The sequence below is a fragment of the Lethenteron reissneri genome, unplaced genomic scaffold, assembly GCF_015708825.2.
Source record: "Lethenteron reissneri isolate LAM-NWPU_2019-01 unplaced genomic scaffold, ASM1570882v1 scaffold_1846, whole genome shotgun sequence".
In the NCBI taxonomy this organism is placed as follows: domain Eukaryota; kingdom Metazoa; phylum Chordata; class Hyperoartia; order Petromyzontiformes; family Petromyzontidae; genus Lethenteron; species Lethenteron reissneri.
In genome coordinates, this window is record NW_026891604.1 from 188761 (window position 1) to 212782 (window position 24022).

A 24022-nucleotide genomic window follows, 5' to 3' on the forward strand; every position below is an offset into this window, starting at 1 on the left:
TGATGCTGCTGCTGGTGGTGATGCTGGTGGTGGTGGTGGTGATGCTGCTGGTGGTGGTGATGTCTCCCTCAATGTCTTCATGCGGAGGCTCAACGCCGGCACCTCTGCTCACGGCACACAGATGTCGGACCCCCAACTCCTCCGTTAGCGAGCGCCTATTAAAGGTAGGTGTCTGCGAGTGTGGAGGCTCAACCAGTCTTGGGCTTCCCCTAGGTCGACTCAGCCTCCAGTGAGTTAGCTGGCACAGTGGTGTGTAAGTAAACATCGCTACTGGGGAGAGACAAAGGCGGCTGGGCATGTTGGTGTTGGCCACCAACTCGTGTGCCACAGCGCCGGCCGACGTCGGCGCTGCTACTTGCAACTAACAGGAACCTGCCCCAACAACCCATGTAGAAGGCTACTGACCAAATCACTCTCCCAGTGACACACACCCACCCACCCTCTGCTAACTCACCCACTGACACACTCACTTCTCCAAGACAGAGGTTCTCTGCAAGCCATCTGGCTACCATGAGAGATTCGTTCATGAGGCGATCCACATATACAAACACAGAGACAATTTCAACCGAGAAGATGGATTCTGGCTTAGCAATCATTGGAAGGATGTAATAAACCATTTCGGATCTTAACTAATTGTGTTCACGTTTACGGTGACTTTCAGACCGCGTTCCACTCACTGGCATTGTATTCTCCGCAGGGAATGGATTCTTTGCAACGCTACTCTCCCATTGACATATTTCGTTGCTTTCTCTTCGTATCTTTCACACGACGGTCAACGGTATAGTGTATAATAACAAATAGTATAACATTTATATGCTTAATACAATGTACAAAGTAATATATAGTATCGTAATTGTATAGTGGATATATAACAGTGTGATATACATTAGGGTGGGTAGAATAATACATAGTGTTATATTACAATGTATAAGGTGGTTTATAGCAATACAGTATATCATTTAATGTTGGGTTTGTCTATGGCAGTATATAGTACGGTGTAGACTCGTGTGATGTAAGAGAATAAAGTTTATATGGAAGCATATTATATAATTTTTACGACGTAGAATTGTAATGTACTACTTACTGTTAGTAACTCAGCTTATTGTAGAGTATAGTTAGTATACTGATGATACTATGTAGTTTATAATTTAGTTGTTTACGTGTTGGTTTTAGTTACTGCAGCTACATACTATTAACACTCCTTCCTTTTATTAATGCTACCCCTCCCTTTGATGCTGCTAATCCTGCATAATGCACGGGCATAATTAGTACTAATCACATACCTGCATTTCCCATATCCCCTCCCTTTGATGCTGCTAGTCCTGCATAATGCACGGGCATATGTAGTACTAATCACATTCCTGCATTTCCCATAAATATGCTAAATTCCTCTTGATATCCAAATTCTTTTGTCAAGGCGCCCTTCCCCCCCCTTCCAACCCAGCTTATATATATGCTCCAAGCTCGTGTGCTGTTTCATTCAGTCGCTGTCGCCTCGACAGACCTTGTTTTCACTTGAGGACGGCTGCTTGCGTTGTGGCCGAAACGTCGTGAGAATTATTTTATTATGTTTTATTTTTATTATTTTATTACTTCCCTTCTACGTGACTTTACCGAAAGAACCAAGAAGATAAGTTGTGTCTGCCGCAGCAGTTCCATTGGAGAAACAAAACGACATGTCTCGGACTGTGTTCGCGAACAGAAAGCAGATTTGAGACACGGCAGAACCAATACCTCTGCCATGGCGGATCACTGTTTTAACGCGGTGGGCTCACACGATATTGTTTTTTCCGAGACCAAGGTATTCGGCAAACCTTCGGGCTACCTTCCAAGATTTGTCCATGAAGCCATCCAGATATATAAACACAGACACAATTTCAACCGAGAAGAGGGAAACAAACTGAGCAATCATTGGAAGGACGTTATTAACCGGGTTAAGTCATAACTGGTGGTGATGTCCCCCTTCCTGCCTGCTTATGTTAACAGCTATTCTCGACTCTCTGAGCCACATTCACTAACACAGCCTCTCTCTCTCCCCCTACCACCGATTATCTATGCCCCACCCCCCTCTCTCCCCCCCCTAGCTTCCCCTCCATTATCTCTGCCCAAACCCCCCCCCTCTCCCCCCTGCCGCCAATCACTTACTCATGTCGTGGCGGCTCTCTCTCCACGTCCCACTTGTCCCCTGCCGCCGATCTTGCTCTGCCCCCCCCCCTCTCCCCCTGGCAAGCTCTCCCATCCCCGCCGCAGATCTTACTCTGCCCCAACCCCCCCCCCCCCCTGCTCTTTCTCCCCCTGCGAGCTCTCTGGTCACCACTCATCTTACTGGCCAGCCCCCCTCTCTCTCCCATCTCTGGCCCCGCCCACATGCCCTACCTATATAGCCTCTTGTCACGGCAGCTCTCTCGACTGCTTCAGCAGTTTCCCTGCTGTAAGTGTCTCACCTGATGACGGTCGCTTGTGTTGCGATCAAAACGTCGTGATATATTATTTTCTACCTACGTGATTTTAACGAAATAACCAAAGAATAAGGTGTTAATTGTTTGCATTTCCCCGCATACTATTGTCATAATCGAGTGGTGAAAGTGCATCTCTGTGGGGGGGGGGGCGGAGAAGCAGAAGGTTTCAGAATGTATGTTTTACCGTGAACATGGCTTCGATTAATGCGATTTTTGTTGCCCCTTATTTTGGAATGCGTCTACCACATAAAGCAAGGGAAACCTGTAAATCGGATTCATGGTTTAATGTCTTGGTTCCATTGACACAACCCTGTAACATGGATTGTCACTCTCCCTAGATCACAAACATGGCCATGAGGTTGTGCTTAAGAAGCAACTTCATGATGGTGCTAAAGCACAGGCCGTGGAGGATCTGGCAAAGGTGAGCAGGGCCATACACCGCCCTCCTATTGTATGCTCACAATCTCGCACACGACTCTCACATGTGGAGCACTTTTACACAATTCGTAATAGATTTTTGGGACAAGTCGCCGCCGTTTTGCTGAAGAGCAATCCAAACAACGTTTAACAATTGGGTATGGACATTTCGCTGGTGGTCACAAACAGCATCATCAGGCAGCTACCAGAAGTCTGTACATTGATTTATTCTGGCCACAACGAGATTGCTTCTGGAGAAAGAGATAATTTGGGGGTTCCTGAAACCCAAGTGAGGCTTGTGACAAACGGAGTAAGGATATTTGTGACAAGCCTTTACAAAAGGTCTAAATGCTGCGTCAGGAGTTTAGGAGTGCACCAGGACTCTGTACTAAGTCCCTTCCTCTTTGTACTTTGTGCAGGACGCCCTGGTTAGAAGAATGAATAATGACAACTCATGGTGCATGTCTGTTTGACGATTTTCCCATGATATGTAGTTGGAACAAGGAAAAGGTGCGGAAAGACCTGCAAGACCGTTCTGCAGTGGACTGGTTGCCTGTAAAACAGTGTGAGGGCGAATGCAGAGCTTGTGAGAACTAGGTCCAAACAAAGATGGGGGGTGGGCGGGGTACTGGGGTAGGCAGTGCACCGGCAAATGTTACTTTGGCATCATCCGAGTTCACACCCCGGAGCTCTGTGAATTATTGTTATGGTTGCCTGTCACACAACAGCTCTGCTGGCTGTCCATATATGAGCAGAGCAAGCCGAGCCTGGTCTGCATGCAAGATGATGGCTATGGACTGGACAAGGATACCAAAGCAAGGATACACAAGGCTTGACGGCTCTCATAGACATAATTGGTAGAGCAATGTGTAATGGGAAATTTTTGACATGGATTGAAGGGGAAAAGTTATGGAGTTCCATATCTGCTATGAGTTATTTTAGTGGCAGTTAAACGTGGCACATTGAGCACATTGTATGATTGTAGAATTTCCCACAGATTAACCTTGTTGGTCTCTCTGCTTATAAACCCTCTCGGCCCCGCCCCTATCAAAAAGTGCCCTCCACCCCACTATGGCACGTGTCTCAATGTGTACATTTCACTGTCCCCTTTACAGCGCCCCTCTGCCACCTGTTCCCAATCATCTGAACGTGTATTTTCTAATGAATTATCTATAGTGCCTTATGGCCACCTCTTCTTAATTATCTCAACGTGTACACTTTGACACTTTTTATCTACAGTCCCCTACATCACCCCCCACCCCCAACGAAAATACAGCAGTTTTGGCTATAAAACACTGGATTTTTAACAACAGGAGATATAACATTGTTGGACCATGGGATATCACAAGGAATTTTTCCCTGGGAACAGAGTTTTCTACACATTGTCATCTAGGTCAACGCTTAAACATTGGCCCTCAAAACAAAAGGAGGAAGCCGTTACGGTCAACCCAGCTTACTCTTACGTTTAATACACTGGTAAAAGGGAACATCTATACACATGGAAATACACAACCGAACACTTACACCCCCTTCAACCGTCCTCACGAATTTTCGTCTGTGCGGTCGAACGGCGTGCTCAGCCTGGTGGTGCCTCTCCCTAGTGTGTGCTTGGATGACGACTGCATTTGCACCCCGCATCCTCTTTATCTTCATTGGGGTCATGCCTGAGAAGGAGGGAGAGTGCAGAAGCAGTACTTTTCTGGGGCGGGCGCTTCTGTCCCCGGATTTTGTCGCGACTCCCCCAGACCTGGCCTTTCTGAACCTGAATGACACCTTGTGTCGGTGGTTCCTTATAATGGTTCCAAGCCACTCGGGTGGACCACCCATCGCTGGCGCCCAATCTGGATGCGTATACTTAGTGGGTGGAGAACCTGGACAAGCTCTTAGAGAACCCTGCCAGGGACTGTGCAGTTTAGCCGACGTGCCTACCCGGACCTGGGGAAAGTGTAACCAGGCCCAATCCCCTTGCTTGAAAGACCCTGGGGTGTCCATTATTTTCTGCACGTGTTCGTTTTATGATTGCGATCTGCCAGATTTTGCCATTGCGACTTTTCAAGCTTTTAGCAACCTTTTTAGTGGCAGTCTGAGCGAGGCCAGCCATTAAAACTGATTAAGCCAGGAGAGCCACAAGTTGGTCTTTAATTGGTGGCTCTGGATCTCCCGGACATCAAAAAAAAGGGGGGAGAGCCTGGTCGACGCATGTGGCGCTCTTCGGTATGCCACCAAGAACTCCTGCAATATGCAAGTCCCAGTCCGTCTGGTCATACGTGTTAACATGGCACAGCCTAGCAAACAGCGTGTGGTTGAGCCTTTCCATCTGTCCGTCAGACTGAGCATGGTACGGTGAGGTTCAAATGATATTTGTGCCCATGTCACAGACATCGTGCAATAGTTTAGCAGAAAAATTTCGACCCTGGTCTGTGAGCAGTTTCTCAGGGGGGCCTATGTCCAATCCAATACATACCCGTGGAGAAATATCTCTGATATAGTTGCAGCCGTCCTGCCTGGCAATGGCTATGCAATGGGCCAACAAGTGAAATATTCCGTCCTGACAATCAAATATTTATTTCTCCTAGGCGTTTTTGGGAATGGACCAAGAATGTCTAATGCTACCAGCTCATTCACACTTGATACTACGATCAACTGCAGGAGCGGCTGTACGGGTGAAAGGAGGTTTCCTCTTAGCACAATCCTGACATCGATTTACCCAATTCCGCACATCCTTTGACATCCCCGGCTAATAGTAGCAAGATTGTAGTGTAAGCAGTGTTTCACGGTGGCCCATATGCATAAGTTGTTCAGCGTGCAATTCTAACAGCTACTTCTGTCGCAGGGGGGTGTGTACCACCAAGGAGCGATGCTGCATTCTAGCATCCCACTTTATCATTAGCCCTCGCCATCTTACAAATGGCGCCCCTGCTTTTATAGTTTTTGCTGATTCAGCTGCCTGTGCGGTGAGAGAATCCAGTGAGTCATCTTTTTGTATGCGGACCTATTCGGTCCTTATCAACCCGAGATCATGATCTACGGGTGGACTGATCTTATCATATACTGCCGGATTTATTTATGTCGCTAGTCCCGGCGATTCTGGGAGGGTCGGTTTACATTGAGCCACTCCCATTGTACAAGTACGCAAGTTTTCCACCGTAATCTCAATAGCGTGTCCACATTACAGTGATGAGTACCTTTTCTGTGTGTTATGTTGTAAGAGTATTCCTGCAGTTTTTCAATCCACCTAGCCATCTGTCCCGACGGTTGATCCATGCGCAAAAAAAATTTCAAACCAGCGACTATATAGGTAGGGGCCGAAAACAGTAACAAAGTTAACCACCGCAAGGAGTTCTGAGTAACAAAGTACCATTGCTCTGCGGTGGAAAGCACGTGAATCTCGTACGCAATGACCACTTCTACGTTCCCCTGTATTTGTGGGAACTCAGCCCCAATACCCACATCACCGGAATCCATGTCTAGTACGAACAGTAGTGAAAAATGCAGGTATGCTAGTGGGGGAGCATCAGTCAACCTCAAAGGAAGTGCTTGAAAGGCTGTTTCTTCCTCCTCCCCCCATTGGAATCGGATTCCTTTTGGCATGAGGGCATGCAAAGGTTTCACTACTGTAGTGAATTGCGGTACAAACCCCAGAAATTGCCGCACCTCCTGTACCGAAGTAGGTGTAGGCCAATTTTTCACCGCACAAGTTCTCAGGGTCCTTTGTTACCCCTTTCCCGCTGACCACATGTCCCAAATACATCAGTCCTGTATGAAGTGGCATTTAGATGGCTTCAGTTTCAATTAGCGGCTCACACCTTGAAAAAAAAAACTTGTCATAACCTCAAAAGGTGTTCGTCAAACGATCTACTAAATACAAATAACGTCTAAGTAGATCAGACATACTTCCCACTGTAGGCTCGACAGCACGAGTTCCACGAGGCATTGCAAGGTTGTCAGTACTGTGAGCAATCCCATCGGAAGGTGATTAAATTTAAATAAGCCTTGCTGTGTTTGAAATGCAGTCTTGAGTTTAGATTCGTCATCCAGGGGAAGCTGCCAAAATGCGGATAGCATATCTAACGTAGGGAAAAATGTATCCCGCTAACGCATCTAACGAGTGATCAATACGCAGCAGGGGGTACGCATCTGCTAGTATAACTTTATTTAGGCACAAGAAATCCACACAAAACCTCATGGAGCCATTAGGTTTCTTAACGAGCACCACCAGTGCTACCCAGGGCCTGGTTGGAGAGATTATCTCCGCTCGTAGTATCTCAGTTGTAGCTCGACGAATCTGCTCTTTTTCTGCTGGCCCTACTCGATACTAGTTCTGCCGTACTCCTTGTTTCGATATGGTGCTGCATCAAGTCGATGCACCCTAGATCATATGGGCCTTTACCTGAAAATGTCCTAGCATTCCTGTAGGACACTTTTCAGTTGATCTCAAGGGGACCCTTCCCGATTATTCACTTCTTGTATCCCTGCTACTACTTCATCTTCATGTATTTCTCGTGTGGGGGAGATCTGGGCTATCACTGTCTCTTCTCTTAGTGTAACCGCCTGCTCAGATGTGTTTAGAACCTCTGTGCACAATCTTTCGTTCCGTCTCAAAATGGTGTCCACCGCCACTAATGAAAGCCAACTAATAGCTGGCCCCATTGGTGATACTGTAATCGGTGTGTCTGTGCGTGATGTTATTAGTGGCAAGTGATAGCACAATGGAATCAACATTTGCACCATCGGCAGAGTCACCATTTATTCCTTTACCAGGGCATGTACTCTTGCGGTTTTCCCTGTTTGTGCCTGGCCGCAAAAAAATGCATAAGTCTTCCCGACAGTGTCTCTATATAGCCCTGGTCCATTTGGATGTTCATGGGTAACCGACCTAGATAAATTGGTTCCCAATAAACATGGCACTGCTAGAGACGAAGAAACCAATACCGGGCCTGATATACACATTTCCCGTATGCAGATTTCCGTCTTTACTTTTCCGACAATTCCCAAGCTACCCCCGTTTGCTGCAACAAATTTACTGTGTACCAGTTCTAGGCGACGTTTAGCTGTAGGTAGCATGTCAAACACAAGCACAGACAGGATGGTGATTGATGCTCCCGTGTCCACCAACACCTTAACGGGATGTCCCCCTATTGCTCCTGCGAGCACGGACGTTCCTGTGGCCGCCGCTACAATGCGTCCTTCTAGCCTTTTCTATATTGATTTTGATGCATCCCAATTTTATCCCGCCATGTCGCACTAGGTCGCTGCACTCGAGTGGTTTGCAGGTGATAATGGTGATGAGGGATTTGATGACGAGGTGTGTGTATGGTCTGGCCGGGTGCCTGTTGTTGGTAGCTCGGGTGGCACAGCTTCAGTTTACGACACCGCTGGAAGCAGCCCCCGCATGAGCAGGGTGGCTGCGGTCTGCAGTTTAGCCAACAATGATGGCCAGGCAGGTTGATCGGCCTCGGCTTGTTGCGCAGCGATGGGAGGCGGTAGCTACTGCACCAGAATCTCGGCCATGCCATGCTGCAAGGAAAGGTGGCGGCTCTGGCTCCGAAATTTGGTGAGGGGAGGCTTTGGCTCTGGCCCAGCGATTTCAGCGTGCCACTCTGCGGGGAATAGTGGCTGCCTGGGTTCGGTCATGTCGGCTTTTCAAACCATGGGGAACAGCAGCTGCTCAGGTCACGCAGCGTCGGCTCTTTCCCCTTCTCGTCAACGATCGTCATCGGCAGCCGATCGATTGATGAGGTAAGGCAGCATACTCTTTGGTTCTTTGGGTAAAGTCATGTAGGTGAAAAAGAAAAAATAAATTAAAGTAAACTAAATCACGACGTTTCAGATGCAACACAAGCGTCTGTCATCAGATGGGAACAATTCACCATGAAAGTAGAGAAGGATGGCAAACTACCATTCCTTGATGTTTTGTTTGAGAAGAGAACCGGGTACGGGTAAGGAATCAAAATCCGTTTGCGACCTCTGCTTTGGGTGCAGTACAGTGTAATATTAGTGTGCAGTGCAAAGTATAGTATTGGTGTGAAGTGTAATGAAGTAGTGTATTATGCTGCAGTGTAGTATCGTATTAGCATGCAGTGTAGTATAATGGAGTATTAGTGTGCAGTGTAGTAAAACAGTGTATTAGTGTGCAGTGTAATGAAGTATTGTATTTTGCTGCAGGATATTAAAGTAGTGTGGTAGTGTGCAGTGTAATATAGTGTATCATTGGTGTGCAGTGTAGTACAGTGTAGTAGTATTGTGCATTGTAGTATAGGGTGCTATGTAGTTTTATCGTGGAGTATATTGCTAGTGTAGTGGGTAGAACGGAGAGTGAGACTTCTTTGGAGGCAACAACTTTATTATAACAATGCAACCTTAACACGATGGGGTAACAGCCCCTTCCACCCGATACTCTATGGAGATATATCCTCCAGGCTAACGCGTGCCTAGCATTGGGGGGAAGGCTGACGTCGACCAGACCCTGGCTGAGGTCCGGGTCCCGTCTTCGGGCTCCTCTTCAGGGTGACGGCTTTGGGTCTTCAGGTGGCAGCTTCGGGTCTTCAAGTATACAACAGCAGCCGGCCCCATTCAGGGGTCTGGCTTACATAGTCAGTCCCAGCTCTCTCCGCCCCTGGCCACGCCCTCCTCCTCGAACCTTCGAGAAGGACATGGGTTTTGGACACGTCATCTCCCCAGCTCCCTTTTGGGGTCATAGGGTCCATACCTCCAGTCACGACCCCCCCTGGGTTCAACCTGAGTGCCATGGCCCAGCTCGATCCGGGCACTCTTCCGCCCTCTGTTGACCTGGGACTGGCACTACAACCGGGGAGCAGTGGCATCACCCAGTAATGCCACTACACTAGTGTGCAGCGTAGTATTAGAGTGGTGTTATACGTTTCCACAGAAGGCATTGACACGTCAACCAACTCCTGATGCCATCAAATTGATTAGTCCTGCCTCTGGTCTCCGGTTGCCTCCAAGTCTGTCACCCCTAAGCCAGAGCATATGACACCTCCATCGCAACCCTTGAGTTGTCCGAGAAGCCTACCTGATTCACAGTCTCTGTTTGCTGCCCGATTGCGTGATCCTTGGCCATAGAACGTGGATTTTAACCACTTGGATGGTGCTGGTCTGCTACTTCTGTGAGCTGACTGCCTCATCATTGTCTGCCTGCTCGGTTCTTGGCCAGCTCACTGTGGCTTCCACTCGGCTTGCCTTGCCATGCAGTTCACCGGTGTGGTTCGTGTCCAGTTTGCCTTCTTGACTGTTCCTGCCATAGCTTGTGCCTCGCTCGTTACTCGACCAGCCCACTGCAGTTCATATCTGGCTCTCCCTAGTTGTCGTCAGCTTTCCATTAACCAGGGAGTACCATAGCACTGCCACACATTGAGTGCCTCACCATTGTGCCCAACAATTCGGCTCGGGAGCAGCTCACCATGGCTTGCATCTGGCTCGAAGAGTTATTCAACTAGTCTGCCACAGCTCGTATCCAACGTGCCTTGGTAGGGTCCTAGGTTGTTAGTGTTGCTTTGTCTTATGAAAACAGTTGCTCATCCCCGTTCACGATCAGCCCCCTTGTCGATGTATGATGTGCTATGATGATCCTCACCCATATAGTCCTAGTCACCGCCCTACATTCTCACATCTTACCGCTGACCTGCAGGTAAAATTCCGTCACTGACGATTTTTCGTTGGCCTCCCAGTATTCATTTGGGCAAGGATCATTGAAGAAGACCTACGACTACCACCTTGGAGGCCTCGCATGCCATCTCTACGTTATGGTCACTATCAGAAGCCTAAGCCCAAACTGTTGGGAGTCTAATCATTTTATCCTGCAGCCTTTTCATCCACACACCCTAAATTGCAATTCGCTAAACATGATGCATTAGACTTAACAAATCAGTACAATCTATATCAATTGATTACTTCAACCACGAGACCCAATATAACAAAACTCAAATTGGTGCATACATACTTAATGTGATATTAACAAAATCACCTCGTAAATAGGTAATCAGCTCAGTGACCATGCCATTATCTTTGGCATTCGTCATGCAAGAATCACTAAAACACCTCATGAAATCATTATAAAATGGTCTTTAAAACATTTTGACCTCCAATCATTTATACATGACACTTTATTCTTTGGTTCTTTCGGTAAAGTCACGTATGTGACTTTACCGAAAGAACCAAGGAGTATGTCCTTGCAGTCACGAAAACTTCAAATCTAGAACATCACACTTTCCATTCTGACTAGGATATGCTGATCAAAATCCCATTCTTACACGCTTTTATTTAACTCACTTCGTCTGTTGTATCCTCAAAAAAGAAATTGTAACTCGATTTTTACACACTTCCCAATGTGCTATCGACTCCAAACTTCATATAGGTGTAATGCGGGCGCGGGCGACCTCCCGGATGTGACGTCACGGAGAGGTGGAGTTAGGTGACGTGGGAGGAAAGGTTAAGGTTCTTAAGGGAGGAGACCGGAAGAGGAAGGCAGAACGAGTGGGACTGGACCAGAGTAAGGCCACGTGGGCAAAGCCAAGGGGTGGCAGCGGCGGCCAGCGGTGGCCAGCTAAGGGAGCAGCCAGCGGAGCTGCGAGAGAAGACAGCGGTGGGGCGGCTGGAGAGAAGGCGGACGAGGAGCTGCGGGGAACACAGCCGGCGAGGCTGTGTGTGAGGGAGAGGCTACGAGAGCGACGAGAGGAGAGAGAGGCTGAGAGAACGACGAGGGGAGAAACTGCAGGAGAGCAGTATCAGTGTCAGTATAGAGTCTTATAGAAGGACAGCCGTGCGGGTTAAGAGAGAAGAACCGAATAAAGGACACCAAGCCAGACATCGTGGTCGAGTCCTTTATTACATTGGTGTCGGAAGTGCAACGGCATGTCGAAACAAGTGAGAAAGAAAAATGTTCCAGCGCCGGCATCGGCTTCTTCGTCCGAAGACGAAGACTTCCCTCCAAACATGGATCCTGCCAGGGTGGTGGAGGAGAGCCCTGCTGAAACGAGTGCGGGGACGGGAGTGGAAGATGTAGCCACAGTGTCAGGGCCGCCGACACCATCAGACGCTGATCGGCGATGGCTGCAGGTGGCTGAGCAACTGGAGACTCTCAAGGACGCCCTGGGCCAATTGTGTCATCTCGTCACCCCAAGCACGGCGACGGAGAGAGCGGAGAGTGCTCCACAGGCCGCCACGGGTTCTTCACTCCCGGCGCCATGGGCCACGCGGCAGGAGGCCGCCATCTTGCGCGTGCCGCGGCGGGAATCCGCCATCTTGACCACGCCGCGATTCGACGCCATTTTGAATTTGCCTCCGGAGGAACCATCGGCGGAGGGCGGAGTGAAGCGAAGTCGGAGTCGCCATCTCACCACGGTCAAGGAATTCGCCATTGGGGGCGACTGGAGCGCTTTCGCCTGCAGATTTTTAGCGGCGGTCCGTTCTGCGAGATGGACCGATGCTGAGGCCTTGGAAGTGTTGCCGACTCTTCTGGACGACGAATCTGTTCGTTTTTTTCGCTCCATTAAGGCCGAGAAGAAGAGGACATTATATGGAGTTTTTCAAGAAATGGCCGACGCCTACGAGCCACCTGACGACGCGCATCGGCGATTCGCTCAACGACAACGAGCGCCCGAGGAGTCGCCTGTGGCGTACAGGGGTGCAGTGCTTGATTTGGCTATGGCCGCGTATCCAGATACAACACCTGACCTGCTCGAGCCTCTCATCTTGGGCAAGATGCTCGAGCTGTCGCGGGATCTTGGGATTCCCATGCCGGTGTGCGGGCATGAGAAGCTCACCTCCCGGGCGGCGGCGAAATGTCTGGATGCACAATTCAACCTACGACGATGGAAACAGGTCACGGCGTGGACAGGGGGGCCCGTCGCGGAGGGTGGCGCTCTGGGTTGGGACCCTACGAAGTCGGTATACGTGCCGGATGAGCGGGGCCCTCAGGAGCTGACGGCCGCCTCGGTGCCATGGTCAGGCCGCGGTGGACCGGCCTCTCGTGCTGCACCGCCGATACGCGGGCGGCGCGATGCAAGGCCTGCGCTTCGGCGCAACGACGCCGATTGCTTCCGCTGCGGACGGAAGGGCCACTACGCGAAGGACTGCTGGGCCCGCATCCCGGGTCCGCCACAACAGGAGGCCTCATTACCGGCCAAGCCGCCCAAGGATCCACCGAAACAGGCAAGTCGGCACGCACCAGACACCCGGCAAGGCTTTACACCTCACCCATCACCTTCGTTGTGCGGTCATAGTGTTGTTGTTAAAGAGGGACCTTCGACGGGGCCTTGTCGCTCTGTGACGCAGTGGCGCAAATTGGCACGGAGGGTTGTTGCGGCCGCTACGGGTTCGTCCACCGTGCCGGGGTCTATACAAGGGGTGGACGTGCGCATTTTGGTCGATTCCGGGGCGTCCGCGACTATTATTTCGGATGTCATTTTTCATCTGTTAGGCATCCCACCCGGGGCCGTGCGTCCGGTTTACGGGTCGTGCGTCGCTGCGAACGGGGGTAGTATGGGCATCGTGGGCCAGGTGGACGCTAAAATATCTATTGGGGATGTGTCGGCCTCGGGCGTTGTGTTGATTTCAAGATCCTTGGCAGTTCCCTGTTTATTGGGCACTGATTTTCTGGCTAAGATGCCTATTTTGATCAAAATTAATGAGAATTGTATTGAACTGCCGGGTGGCCGTCAAATTTCGTTTCTGCCGTCGCCCTGGGGGCGACCTGCTTCGGCCGTACAAGTGCAGGCGCTATCCGTGGCATCTGTTGATATTCCACCTGGTTCACAGATGCTTATTCCCCTGCGGTATCGGAAGCCCCTGCCTGGTCGGCTGGGAGCGGTTGGGATCTTGTTGTCACCTTCAGCCTCGATAACGGCCGGATCGGCGCTGGTCGGAGCGCAGACCATCGTCCGGCCAGATCAATTACCGTTTTTGCAGGTGCTCAATGCGGGTACGGAAAATGTCTGTGTCCCAGCCGGCACGGTTGTGGCACATGCCACCACGGCATTTACGGCTCACGATTGTTCGCATAGCCAGGGAGTGGTTGCTGGTGTTTCCGAGCCTGTGGCTTCGGATGACCGCTGGATTGCTAGCTTATGTGACGGAAATTCTTCCCTGTCTGTGGATCAACGGGGTGCGCTTCATAAATTGTTATTGACGTATTCCGATGTGTTTAGCTCCAATGATTTGGATTTGGGACGCACCTCATTGCTTCACCATCACATTGCTACAGGCGACGCTGCCCCTATTCGGTTGAATTCGCACCGAATGAGTCCGGCCGAGCGAGAACACGTTCGGGGGGCAGTGGAGGATATGTTGGCTGCGGATATTATATCGCCGTCGAACAGCCCATGGGGCGCGCCTGTGGTTTTGGTTAAGAAAAAGGATGGCAAATTGCGATTCTGTGTTGACTTTCGAAAATTGAATAAGATATCGGTGGCAGATGCGTATCCCCTGCCGCGTATGGACGACTCCCTCGACGCATTGTCGGGGGCTAAGTATTTCTCTACACTGGACCTCTCTTCGGGATTTTGGCAGCTTCCCCTTGACGAGCCCTCACGGGAGAAGACCGCATTCCGTACGCCGCAGGGGTTGTTTCAATTTAACTGCCTGCCGATGGGGCTGAATGCGGCCCCTGCCACATTTCAAAGGCTCATGGAACTCGTTTTGACGGGGTTGCAGTGGGAGACATGTCTCATATATTTGGACGATATCATCGTCTTCAGCCGCACATTTGATGAACATTTAAGGCGGCTGGAGACGGTGTTCGCGAGGATGCGCTCCGCGAACTTGAAATTTAAACCAAAGAAATGTCACCTACTGCAACGGTCCGTCCGTTATTTGGGGCACATCGTGAGTGCTGAGGGGGTGTCTACGGACCCGGAAAAAACGGCGTGCGTCCGAGATTGGCCGACTCCGGTCACCGTGGGGGATGTACGTCGCTTTCTGGGATTTGCCTCGTATTATCGAAGATTTGTACCGAATTTTGCGACCATCGCGAGGCCCTTGCACCTCCTTACGGGTAAGGGACGTAAGTTTGCGTGGGGACCGCCGGAAGAGGCGGCCTTTCAGAGTCTGCGTAATCTGTTGGCTACCGCCCCAACATTGGATTATCCGGATTTCAATCAACCGTTCATTCTTGATACGGATGCGAGCGACACAGGTATTGGCGCGGTGTTGTCTCAGTCTAAAGGGGGCGTAGAGCGCGTCGTTGCGTATGGTAGCCGGGTCCTGTCGCCCGCGGAAACACGCTACTGTGTCACTCGCAGGGAACTCTTAGCCGTTGTTTTTTTCCTACGTCAGTTTCGACCGTACCTGTACGGCCGTTCCTTTATCGTACGTACGGATCATGCGGCCTTGCAATATGCCCTTAAAATGGATCAACCTTCCGGCCAGCTGTCGCGTTGGTTGGACACGCTGCAAGAATTTTCATTTCAAATTCACCATCGTAAAGGGGTGCGCCATGCGAACGCAGACGCACTTTCTAGGTTGCCGCAGCGCTCCCCTTGCAAATGTGCGTCGGGGACGCAGAGATGTGCGCCCAGCCTACCCCCCCCTCAGCCGGTGGTATTGGCTGTGGAGAAGTCGGATGCTACTGTGGAACCGGGGCCGACTGATGGGGTTTTGAATCTGCCACGGTCTGTTTGGATAAGGGAGCAAATGATGGATGAGTCGTTAGTGTCCTTGCGGAAGCGATCCAAAGTGGAGGTTGGGGGTCCGGTTACGGAGGGTGCGCCGGAAACCGCGGTCCGAGATGGTCTGCTTATGTGGAGGGAAAGTCTCCAGGAACACTGGCGTCTAGTGGTGCCTGCGTCCCTCCGATACGAGTTGATTAGAACTCTCCATTGTGACACGCTATTACATCTGGGTGTGCAGAAGACCTTGTTGACGTTGCAACGTCATTATTTTTGGCACGGCATGTCGACGGATGTCGTGGGGCACGTCCGCGCGTGCCCTGACTGTGCCCGGCGTAAGCCTCCTAAACATCCTTATGTGCCACCCTTACAGTCAATTCGGGTGTCTCGGGTCAATGAATTGGTGGCACTGGACATTTTGGGACCTTTCCCACCTTCGGCGAGGGGTAATAAATATTTGCTGGTCGGGGTTGAGTACCTCTCCCGTTGGCCGATGGCCTGGCCGTTGCCCGATCAATCGGCCGCGGCCATTACCGACGCCTTTTTGTTCGGATATGTTATGGACAAGGGTGCGCCGGAGAGACTCCTTACGGATCAGGGCCGAAATTTTTCTTCGAAATTATTGGCGGAAGTATGCGCGGGCCTAGGGACTAAGAAGGTCCGGACATCCCCATACCATCCGCAAACGGATGGTATGGTTGAGCGGCTAAACCGGACATTGTCTGCCATGCTGTGCCACACGGTGAGTGAGCAACAATCGGAGTGGGACCTGCACATCCCGGGGGTGCTTTCGGCGTACAGGATGACTCCTCATGCGGCTACGGGTTATTCGCCATTTTACCTTATGTATGGTCGGGAAAACGTGCCGCCAATGGATGTGCAGATGGGAACCGGTGTGAGGGGACCTTGTAAACCGCTTCCTGACTACATTCGGGACACTGTTCGCCGGGTCTCGGAGGCGCGGGAGAGTGCCCGTGTGGCTACGGCCAAAGCTCAGGCCCGAAATGAGAGGTACGCACGGCGTTCCAAAGGGGAGTGCCCCTGGAAGGTTGGGGACCTGGCCTGGCTCCATTGCCCGCAGGTGCGGCCGGGTACCTCTCCCAAATTTCACAAACCTTGGCGAGGGCCTGTCCGCCTCATTGAGGTTCCTAATCCTCAGTCGGCGCGTGTTCAAATTGGTTCTCGCCGCTGGTTTGTTCACACGTCGCGCTTGAAACCGTATGTTGCTCCCCTACATGATGCATCATCTCCCAATGTTGCCTTGCCGGGGTCTGTTGCTGCCGACTCTCCCCCGCCTGCGTCCATTGATCTTGCTAGAGCGCCTGTCGTACCTGTTCCAGGCAGGCCGGCCTTGACACCGGAGGGGACGAGGCGCTCTGCTCGGAGGGTGCCTGCCAGATCTGCGGGTCCTTCGAGCCCTGCAGCCCTTCCGACCCCGCTGCAGACGCATCCGCGGGACAAGCCCAAAACTGATCCTTCAAGGACACGGGACGTTGGTGGACTTCCAACAGCGACAGGGGGATTTCACCCTGTCGCTCCTCAAACTCAATCACGTTCCCGTTCCGCGGATGGGCCGCCGACCGTCCGGGACGGGCCGGCGACCCGCACACGCTCTAAATCCCTTGTGTTTCGTTGATTGTTATGTTGTATTGTTCTTACTGTGTATTTATTGCCTGCTTCTGCTACGTTATTGATTGTTGAGTTGTGTTGATTGTTCTTACTGTTATATTGCATGCTTGGTGTCCTTTGGTGTGTTACGCTCGGGTTCGCCCGCATTACTGTTGGTGTTGTTCAGCCGAGGTCGGCTGGGTTTTTCTCCACGGGGGAGGGTGGTGTAATGCGGGCGCGGGCGACCTCCCGGATGTGACGTCACGGAGAGGTGGAGTTAGGTGACGTGGGAGGAAAGGTTAAGGTTCTTAAGGGAGGAGACCGGAAGAGGAAGGCAGAACGAGTGGGACTGGACCAGAGTAAGGCCACGTGGGCAAAGCCAAGGGGTGGCAGCGGCGGCCAGCGGTGGCCAGCTAAGGGAGCAGCCAGCGGAGCTGCGAGAGAAGACAGCGGTGGGGCGGCTGGAGAGAAGGCGGACGAGGAGCTGCGGGGAACACAGCCGGCGAGGCTGTGTGTGAGGGAGAGGCTACGAGAGCGACGAGAGGAGAGAGAGGCTGAGAGAACGACGAGGGGAGAAACTGCAGGAGAGCAGTATCAGTGTCAGTATAGAGTCTTATAGAAGGACAGCCGTGCGGGTTAAGAGAGAAGAACCGAATAAAGGACACCAAGCCAGACATCGTGGTCGAGTCCTTTATTACATAGGTATGTCATACTGATGACAACACGATATTCTATCATAAAAAAATCCAAAACATATTTTTTTACTTTTTACACGCCTTTATTTAACTTACTGTATGTGTTGTTGTATCCAAAAATCTTGTAACTCAATTTAAACTGTATTCCCAATGTCGTATCGACTGCAAACTTGGTATAGCTATGTCATACTGATGACAATACTATATTCTATCATTAAAAATAAAAACTAGATATTTTTAAACGATATTTTTAACGGCTCTAATTGTCCACGCTCAACTGACGTTGCCTGTAAATCACCACGGTCCCTTACGTCACGGCAAGCCTCGGGGAGCCATTCCCAGGGGCGGGGGATGTGGAAGGAGGGGAGGGGCGATAGGGGCAGGGGGAGGGGCAGCTTGGACAGTACATTTCATTAAAGCGTGTTTTTTTAAAAGTATTTTTAAATATTTTTATTTGAAAGTGATTGGACATATTTTCAAAACCAATTCATAAAAAATAATTGACAAACATGGCCACTTAAATAAGATTAGAATAAAGGGTGATCATTCACCTTGGTTTGATCCAAACATTTCTGAATTATAGCCTGGAATAAAGCAAAAAACATCAAATAACCTCTTCGATTGGAATAACTAAGGAACATTAAGCAATAGATGTACTCCCCAAGTAAGAAACGATACTTTGTCTTACTACTGTAGCGCTTCAATAAAGACATAAACACTTTAATTAACACTTTCCTTACGGCACCCCCCAGCCGACTCACTTCCCTGATTACCCAAATGACGGGATGTACCGGCATTACACTACCCCCCCCCCCCCCCCCCTTTACAAAAGAAAGCTACCTTGGCTGTAACCAGCCTACAATGACAGCAAGAAGTACAGAACATAATCCGGCGATAGTAGGACTTGTCGCTCCAGTGAACATGAGAGTGACTTTAAACCGCTGTTTTTTTTAGCGTGTCCTTGTTGCTAGTCCTCCAGGGACAGGTAGAAGTGGTCCTGATGGGTTGGTCTTCTCCAGAGGATGGCAAGGAGACGTCGGAGGCAGTCCGCCTCTTGCAGGAGGAGCCGGTCGCTGGGATCCTATGGGCAGAGAGTCCGCAGATGCCTGAGGGACAACGTCCCCGAGTTCATAGCTGGGCTCGCCGGGTGCACCAAACACAGCTGTCGATTAGTGGAGATGACGCGACACCGTGGGGCGGATAAAAAGGTTTTAGTTGCGACGCATGCACGAACCAGCGCCTGCGACCAATCTGAATGTGTACACTCTGCGGGCTTACTACCTCAATGATTGTGATAGGACCCTGCCAGAGCTTGTACAATTTTGGGGATGTACCCACCGGAACTTGGAGGCAGTTTAGCCATGCCATATCACCCGGCTCCCATTTAGTCCCGAATTCACGGAGAACAACCAGGCGTTCATTTGCGGCTTGCCTCCGGCCCGAATTTCCCCGAGAGGCCTCCCTAGCCTCTGACAAGCGCTTGAGGGTAAGGCGCATGGGGTCGGTGAGTTTACTCTTTCCCAGGTCAGGGTTCAATTGAACCTCGATGGGTGGATCAAACTCCCTCTCATACATGAGAAATAAGTATAACCCGTAAAAACAAAGTTTTTCACTCTAAATCCTTTATATGCGTGGCGGCTAGAGTCCTCTCGTCCTCTGGCTTGAGATGGCTGCCACCTATGGGTCAGATGATTGTCTGCAGTATTAAACAATTGGTAATTAAATATTTAATTTGTTTTCCCTAAACAGTGTAAAATTTTGGACATTTTTTTTCACGAACATTAATTGTCTCGCACAACGAGTCTGTGTGCAAAATGTCAGCTCGATTGGATCATGGGAAGTGGGTTAAAAAACGACCGAAAGGTTTGCACGGTCGTAAGCAAGCAAGCAAGCACGCAAGCAAGCACGCAAGCAAGCAAGCAAGCGAACTTAATATAAAGGATTTAAAATGGCGAGAAGCCGGTGGAAGCATGCGGGGCTAATCTGTACGCAGCAAGGACACCAGGCATGTGCAGGTCCCAGTCAGACTGATCTTCAGTGACCTGGTACACAGTATGGATGTTAGCATCCTATGTAAGCGTTCCACTTTGCCGTCGGTCTGCGGGTGATAAGGTGAGGTACGGACTTTTTTTTGTGGCCAACAGGCCGCACAATTCCTTGAGTAATTTAGAAGATTCATTTTTCCCCTGGTCTGTGAGGAGGTGTTCCGGGGCTCCTTTATCCAGAACGTACCCATGTAAGAAAGCATCAGTAATGTTAGCAGCTGACTGGTCTGGCACAGGCCAGGCCATCGACCACCGCGAAAGGTACTCAGTTTCATTTATTAGGTATAACCCTGTGAGCCATTCAGCTCTTGAATCAGGTGCAACCGCAACCAACAAAAAATGAACAAGAAACATCTTGAAGTGACTACGCGCAACAGAAAAATCCAAGAAAAAACAGCAAAGTCTTCCAGAAAAAGCACCATATATCAATGCTGTGTGCAAAAATCCCAGTGGGATGCAAGTCAAACAATAACAACCTAAGACAATTTAGATTAAAGTCATCAGTCTACCTCTGTACTACAACAAACAAATATGGCTCAACTAAAACGTTTTAGAATCACCAAAATAAAACTATAAAACAATGTAACAGTGGCGCCTACTAGTAAGTATTTATTACCCCTTGGGGTCCTGGGAAATGGGCTGAGCATGTAAGTGCCACGAGCTCGTTGATCCGGGTTACACGGATTAATTTCAATGGAGGGCAGACCGTTTTCGGCGGTGGTTTCCGGCGAGCACATTCCGTGCATCCCTTCAACACATCTTGTACGTCTGCCGCCATACCCGGCAAAACAAAATGTAGGCGGAGCGTAGATAAGGTCTTTTGGACGCCGAGATGCATTACGCGTTCATGCGTTGCCCATATCAGTTTCATTAAGCCATCCATATATACAGACGCAGACACAATTTCAACCGAGAAGATGGGTACAAACTGAGCAATCATTGGAAGAATGTTATAAACCAGTTTAAGTCATAACTGGCTGTGATGTTCCCATCCTACCACCTTCCGATGTTAGTTGTTATTTTCGGCTCTCTGATTTTACATTAACAGGTAAAATTCCCCACACTGACACAGCCACCTCGCTCGCCGAACTCGACGTTGCTGCTCTGCGATCTGCCATTAACAAGCTAATCTCTCACATTAACATTGCCACCTCCGTGCCCTCGTCATGGAGGTCGCCCTCCGATCTTACATTTACATGCTAATTTGTCACATTAACATCACTAGCCCCACCCACTTCGTTTATGACCCTTGGGCTTAACCAATTTTAAACCTTTACAACAGTCTGCCTCAGCAGCTGTCCCCCTCTTTTTTCTTCCAGATGATGAAGGCTTGTGTCGCGATCGAAACATCATAGTTTTTTGTAATTTTTTGTTATATTTTTTTTACCTATGTACGTGACTTTACCGAAAGACCTAACAATATGAAAAATGATTGCACTGTATAAAAAATTTTCTTCAGTAACCTGGATAAAGGCAACTCCTGTTGTGCACTATTCCTCGACTTGTCAAAAGCCTTTGATACCGTTGACCATAAGATTCTACTCACAAGACTGTCAGTTAACGTAGAGGCTTTAGCGACCGATATTATCCATCTTATAATTTTTTATGTGTTGTTGAAACCCGCCACTACCCGACACTGCCAATTAGTAAGGTTTGTCACGTAAACAGAACTTGTCAATTTGTTACTAGTGTAATGGATTCAACTGAGTCACAGACGTAGACTTGGAGGCAACACATTTATTCACTTCCAACACACGGGGTAACTTCCCCCCTTAACAGAATAACAACCTATGGTGGTGACCACCAGGCTAACTACACTAGTTACTACATAACTGCTACTACGGACCGGGAACAACAGCTTCGGTCTGGGTCCACATGTTGGAGACTCGTTGAACGGAGAACAAAGACGAAGGTTTCTTCCAGGATGAACAATCACCTCGGTCCCTCTCGGGACCTGGCTTAGATTCCCTGCAGCTTGGCCGGCTCCGCCCTTGGCCAGAACCACCTTCTAGAATCCTCGGGAAGGATTTGGGTGTCAATCACGTGAGCACCCCTTGCCCCTTCTGGGGTCCCATTTGTAGACTTAACTGGTCACGTGTCCTCCCGGGTCAACCAGAGTGCCATGGTCTCGAGTAACCTCATCCCTCGGCCAGCACCCACACACCCTGTCTTGTAGCGTGGTGCCATCTAGCGCTATCGTTCAGCGCTCACCGGGCCCCTCTAAGGCCGGTATTACACCCACACCCCTGTGGTATCCGTGATGTCGCTACACCGCAGGGCCAGCACTGCACCCAGCATGTTGACATCCAGCGAGGTCACTACACTAGTACAGCACACTGGTGTGTTGGAGAGTAAATCCACAGCATTTACAATTCAAGTACGATGTTTCGCCAGTAATTACAACTAGCATCATCAGGTGACATCCCAATTTTACTTCATCAACTAAAATTTCCAGACAGTAAAATGAAATGGTTTAAGAGCTACCTCTCAGACCGTTCTGGAAAGGTACATAGTGATAACATCTTGTCCACAAATATTAAAATAACAAAGTTTGTTCCATTAGGTTGCATGTTGGGTCCAATTCCATTATCATATTTAAACAATCTTGGACTAAACCTATATCACTGAGAATGAAATATCTTTGCTGATGACACTCTCATGTTAGTGTCAGGTAAATCACATCTGGCTCTGATTGCAAATGGCTCACATGGCAGAGCCTAAACAGACTGAGAGTGGGTTTTGGAAGATGCAACTCTCATGACATCATGGTGGCGGGGGGGGGGGGGCTTCTACACAACCGACTACTGTTCTTGTCAGGAGACGCAAACCATGGATCATCTCATGGGATGCCCTGCTGCATCACAATGCACTCTTAAAGATTTGGCAATGCCAACACCAGAAGCGGTGGCCTGTGCAGAATATTTGGAAGAGCGCCTTAACAACCCCCAATGCAGCTTATATATAAGCTCCTAGTTTGGTAGTGTCTCATTCTTCACCTGAAGACGGCTGCTTGCGTTGTAGCCGAAACGTCGTGAGAATTGTTTTATTATGTTTTATTTTTATTATTTTATTACTTCCCTTCTACGTGACTTTACCGAAAGAAACAAGAAGATGAATCCCTGCAGTCACGAAAGCTTTAAATCGAAATATACTTTAATTGTTTAGTGACTTGCTTACCGTTCCTATACTTTGCACTCATATCATGTTTGTATTGTTTTTGTAACTTTATGACCTGCCCCTTTTGGGCATCTGTGAAAAAGAGCTTCATAGCTCATCGGATGCGTCTGATAAATATTTGGATTATGAATAAAGATGATGATACAACACATGAAGAATGTGGTTGCCAGATTATTAATGTGCAGTCCTGTTGCTGAACACATTGTCCCTGTGCTGGCTTCTGTTCCAATTTTGAGCTGGGTTCAATATTTTTCTTTTCACCTAAAAAGCTTCTTATGATGCTGCTCCTCCCCCATATATACGAAATCTCCTTTGCCCGTATGTTCTAACAAGAGTACTTTGAGCTTCCCAATCTGGCCCATTGTGTGTGCCGAGGTTATATCTCTGTACTATCGGTAACTGGGCTTCTCGTAGCCCCTAGAATGTGGACTTCACTTCCACTGGACGTTTCCTTCATTCAAATTGCGATTATTTTAAGGGCTTGGGGTTGTGCTTGATTGGTGTGAAAATGCATGTGTGTGTGCTTTGTATAGCGCCTTGTGATTTTCGAGTAAAGGCGCTATAAAAGGGTAGATTATAATATTATTCACCTGCTCGTTACTTTCCCCCTTTAGGTGAACGAGGAAGCGTTTTCCTTGAAGATGAAGGTCATCGCAAACCAAACCGGCATGGACATGGCAGCTGAACTGAGATGCCAACAGTTGGAGTTGCAGAGTACCTTGAAGAATTTTGTGATAGGGACCTTAGCAGTCGTGGGCACGGTCGTGGTCGTTGGATTGGCTGTGGCCGCAGCACCGTCAATACCCTTGGCTGCATCTCTGTTTTTGAAGGGGAGGTACGGATTTAAGATGTAAATAAAGTGTTTTGCTTTAATGAGTTTATTTAGTACAACTGAATGGTGTGTTTTATCTGGTTTTTAATAGGTGCTACTTTTAGTGTAACTAGAATGTTTAGCTTTATAACTTGCGACTGCCACAATAAGAGAATATGCTCTATAG

The 24022-nt window shown here is 49.3% G+C and overlaps 1 long non-coding RNA gene across 1 annotated transcript; it reads left to right on the forward strand.

Annotated features, from left to right (window-relative positions):
• Positions 1–2620: 2620 nt before the first annotated feature.
• Positions 2621–24022, forward strand: LOC133339354 (uncharacterized). Its single transcript, XR_009754719.1, has 2 exons — positions 2621–2880; positions 23639–24022. It is a non-coding gene; the product is annotated as an uncharacterized LOC133339354 (long non-coding RNA).